A 5,340-nucleotide genomic window follows, 5' to 3' on the forward strand; every position below is an offset into this window, starting at 1 on the left:
GGTAGACACCAACATGGCTCAACCTTATATGTAAAATTGAGGCTTGCTTACATTATATAACAATCAGTCTCACAAAAAAAGATGTGTTCGACAGTGTGGAGTCACATATTTCATCCTCCACATGCATGGCACATATTGTGTTTACATATTATCTAATAAGCTAACGCACAATGGGGAATTTGCATTTGAAATGCCACTCGGTGTGTTTAGAAGCTTAGAGCATGCGGCGAGGGGGATCACAGCAGAGGTGTTTTTTTCATATTACAGATAAACACGAGGCAATTTCCCCCTTCAATTTATTAACATTTCAAGCACCAATCCTCAATCATCCCTTGGACACCAGCGGACGCGTAGGACTGGCGCTCTCCTTCATTGTCCTGCAGGTTTTCAATAAAGCGCTAAGCTGCACGAGTTGTTTGTTGTCTGTAAAGTCAGCTGCAGATTATAACAGATGACAAAAAAAAGAGAGAAGCACAAATAAGATTCCCTTTTATTGGACATCTCCACTACACAATACCCATACATTACCTGCCAGTGAATATTACATTAGAAAAATCGGCCCTTTTTTATGGTTTAAATCTTGTTTGTGTTGAATCCACAGAAGTCCTGGAAATCAAAGCAATCACAAGCTTTTGCCAACTTCACAGCCTCTCCTCTATCTGCGGCCGTGGTTATTAAGGTTTCTTTTGCACATGAATAGGGGCGCCGTTGCTCCGGGATATATTGTAAGTGACTGCTGTTCGTCTAGCCACCAGTGTTTCTCACAGAGCTGTGAATAATAGATAGGAAAGCTGACCAGAGATAATATGCCTCTCAATGAGAACATACCTCCTAGCGCATCTAGTGTCTAAGAGAATGCTAACAAGGAGCGCACATCCCCCCCACCATTTTTTTTTTCTTTCAATAATTTTTGCAAAGCCGCAGAATGTTCCTTTTTCTTTTGGCTCTCATGAATTTATTAATAACAGAATTCCTTTCAAAACATCTCGTCTGGATAAGATGGATAACACGCTCCTTTTATCATGCGCCTCTCCTTCAGAGGCGCGCGCACACACACAAGCGTGCGCAGCATATATCGCGCTGACAGTGATGCGCTGTGAAATCGGATGGGAGGGCTGGATAGCGGTTTTTGTAGATTTTCGCCGCATAAATTTGGGTCACGGAATAGATTATCGCCCCACACGTGTCACTCTGACACTGATAGACGCTCGCAATCCCACGCCACTCATAAATTACACATGCTTCATGAAAATGAATTTGCCGTTTAAGTTGGTAAATGATCATTCAGTGGAGTGATGCGTAGTGTAGTCACAGTTTCTCTTTCTGCCATGTGAATATGTAACGTTGACTGAAATCTGTTTTCTCATCTTCAGGAATTCCATAAAAGTTTCAGTCTGACGAGGCGTCAGTGTGACTGTTCCTGTTCCGGCTTCCTTTCAGGCGAATTTAAATAGCCTTGGTCCTTATACAATGAGGCACAGATTCTGGACGGCTGAGGCCGTATCAAAAGGATCCTATGGAAAAATAAAGGCAGACAGCTCTGTCGCTCAGCAGAGGCACTCTACTGTAAAGAATTCATAGTGTTTGAAGTCAATGACAGCTTTTAGGGATTTGGTGGAGACTCAAGCCGTCTCTTTTTCCACTCTTGCACATAAAGATGAGTCTCGGGTACGTGTGCGTCTCATGTGTGGATGTGCCTGAAGGTGACAAAGACATAAAGTACAATTTCAGCTCCCCTTCAAAGCCACCAGTGCTGTTTCTAAAGATTTAAAAATGACTTTTCCGATTAACGTCATCTCGCCTCGTATTTAAAGGCCTGATTTGCATTTATCTTTGCGTTCCTAAATGACCGGCGTGGATGCTGTGCTAAATTAGCGTCCCTGCTTTTTAGGACTTAAGATGATGTGTAGGCAAGTGAAACTTGGGCAGGGCTGGGAATAGATAACTGTCATGTCTGAGGCCCGGATAAGAGGTAAAAATCCAGCTTTCAGTGTAGAAGATGGGATGTCAACTCTGGTCAGTCCATCCGCCGCCCAGTAACCCTCCTCCTCCTCCTTCTTTAAAGACATTATTCTAACCCGACTGAACCAGTCTGATTACTTTGTTGTCTGGTGAAAACAGCCTGGACAGCCAGTGTGTGAAATATTAAGGGGGGAGGTTTAAAGACCCTAAACTGGCATGTCATATCCAGTTTGCATAAAAACTACCAAATGCAATTTCGTCAAGCTCACCATGTACAGACAAACCTGTTAATGCTTGGTGTAGATGCAGAACAATTAAATACCCTAATAAATACCAGTTAATAAAAGGTGCTAGACACATTCCTCAGGTATTTTGGTCCATATTGACATGATGGCATCACACAGTCAGGGTGTGCGGGACTCCAATCTCTTGTTCCACCGCGTCCCAAAGGTGCTCTACAGATGACTGTGGAGGCCATGTGAATACTGTGAACTCCTTCCCACATTGAAGAAACCAGTTTGAGATGATTTGAGCTTTGTGATGCATAATACTGCTGGATGCAGTAAACCGTGGTCATAAAGGATTAACGTGGTCAGCAGCAATGCTCAGGCAGGCCGTGGCATTTTAACCATGCTCAACGGGTACTAAGGGGCCCAAAGTGTGCCAGGAAAATATCCCCACTCCACTGTACCACCAGCAGCCTAAACAGTTTATACAAAGCAGGACGGATCCGTATTTTCATGTTGCCTATGTTTTTCCAATCTTCTATTGTCCAATTCCAGTGGGCCTGTGCAGACTATCCGATTGTTAAGTGATGACGTGAGGAATCCTTCTTTCGGGCCTAAAGTAGTCTGCATTTAATATGGCTTTTGTGTTGTTAACATGTTTAATGTTATGTATTTTCTTCTATTTAATCTCAAAATGCTCCTAAAACAGTCAGTGATCCCTGTTGACCTCCCTCGGCTTTTATTACCGCTAATCATTTATTTAAGCTCAGTTTTTAAAACCTTAGGATGTAACTACAGCCCATCCCATGCAGCAGTACACGATGGACTAACCTCGTATTGTGGATGGATTATCTCAGTTGTTCTCTGGCTGAAGTTTGGTCCTTTTACAGCATCCTGCCATGCGATTACATTTGTCCCTGACCACCGAGAACACTCATGTTAACTTTTATCGAGTGGAAAAAAAGTTAGCTTGTTTATATTATGCTAACATAGCTGTGTCACTAGCGGTCATGTAGCACATCATTATATACCAGCTAGCCAAACTTCAGTAACCCTAGAAACGTCACGGCTGTTTAGTTTTCTGTCTTCATTTATGCTGGAAGTGATAACAGAGCTGTACGTTTTAATTTGTTTCCAAAACCCCGCAGTCAGGACATGCTATATTGTATTTAGATAGAAGCTAGCGAGCTAACTCCCTGCTAACTTCTAACTCCGTTAAATGTCATAAATTCTGTTTTCATGGATGCCTGGATGTTAAACTCAATTGCTACACCTGGTAGAGCAGAATGCTGATCATTTTATTAAAGATGAAAGACTTTAGACAGTTTTTCAACTCTCAGTAATGCCATCGTGATCGTTTGATATATGGACCTGCAGCGGAGTTTAGGTCCAGACACGGCTAGTGACGTCAGACTTAACAACCGGATAGCATCATTGTCTTGTTCTTAGCTAACAGAAGTGGCACTGGGTGTGAAACGCTCTTCTGCATACCTTGGTTGTAACGTTACTGTTCTCTACAAGCCATTCCTCTGACCTCTCACATCAACAGCATATTTTCACCCAGAGAACTGCCACTCACTGGATATTTTCTCATTTTCAAACCCTTCTGTGTAAACCCTAGAGGTGGTTCTGTGGGAAAATCCCAGTAGATCAGCAGTTTCTGAAAAACTCAGATCAGCCTGCCTGGCACCAACAGCCATGCCACGTTGAAAGTAACTTCACATCAGCCCTTTCTTCCTCATTCTGATGCTTAATTTCTTAAGTTTACTGAGTTGCTGCTGTGTGAATGAGTAACTAGATATTTATGGTAATGAGTAGTGGAACAGGCTTACTGAATGAAGAGTCTTTGCCTGAAATGTCTTGGTAGGTGGGGGAAGAAAAAATTAAAAAAATTAACCATATCTCAAAGACACACATAAAAACTACTTGAATTTTAAGCTATCTAAAATGTGAATTTCAAATTTCTAAAAGCTCTTTGCAAATGTTTTTTACCGTCAAATGTTAAGTAGAAAAACCCACCAAAAATTCGACAGTGAACAGGCAGCTAATGAGGTTTGTGTTGGTTCTTCGGCTGCCTGCTTGGATATTACCCTGACTGCTCTGCCACAGCACAGCCAACCACTGATATGGAAAATACCCTGGCAGGTTCACTAGAAAGCCTCCAAAGCAGCGACCTGTCACAGGGTTGGACTTAAAATAAATGGAAGAATGCAAGACGTCCAATACCTGGCTTGACATAAAAAGGAAAAAAGCAAAGCTGTGTTTTTTTTTCCAGCAAGGAAACAAGTTTGTTTCTTTCTGAGAAATATCAGGGGCACACCTGGCAGAAGAATGAATAAAAGAAGATGTTTGTGTGCCAGATGCTAGAAAAAAAAATCTGCAAGTGCAAAGTCAGTGTTGCTGATAAAAGATCAGTGGAACTGGCCCAGACAAGGCAAACAAAGATACTCCACGGAATCAAGGGTGTCTGGACAGCATATCTTTTATATGTACAATGGAAAAACCTGTTAAGGATTTTGGTCCCATTTGAGCTTCAACAGCAAGTGAAGATAAACTAGTGCAGTGTACCGAGCAAAGGCGTCTCTGATTGTCCTTAACGTAAGACATTGTGTATTGATTCTCTATCTGGCAGCTGACGGTTGTTGCAAACACATTATGATGCAATTTGAGGTTCCTTACAAAATAAGACTGGCATCAGGTAGTTAACCCCGCAGCACCAAATGCAGCAAATTATGAGTCAAATTAAATAAAGCTTAATGCAAATCACAAATAAACACAGCTCAGTAAAAAGATGCATAAGTACATATAAGCCCCTTTTCCATTAGTACAGCAGTTCCTAACCCCCGGGCCACGGACCAGTACCGCTCCGTGAGTCGTTTGGTACCGGGCCGCTAGAGTTGAGGCTCGGGTGTGAAATTTATGTTTTCAGGGTTTCTATTGTTTTTTTTAATCGTTTTTTTCATTAACTCGGTCTCCCTGGGTCTTTTTCCGTGTCCGTGGCGCAAAAAAGGTTGGGGACCGCTGCATTAGTACCTACCGGGATCGACTTGCCACAGTTTTCAGGGTTTTCCATTAGGTCATAGTACCTGTTATCAGGTACTTTTTTTAATACTTGCTCGGCAGGGGTGTGGTCAAACTGCATGCCACCGAT

This window comes from Maylandia zebra, linkage group LG22 (assembly GCF_041146795.1).
Source record: "Maylandia zebra isolate NMK-2024a linkage group LG22, Mzebra_GT3a, whole genome shotgun sequence".
Classification (NCBI taxonomy): domain Eukaryota; kingdom Metazoa; phylum Chordata; class Actinopteri; order Cichliformes; family Cichlidae; genus Maylandia; species Maylandia zebra.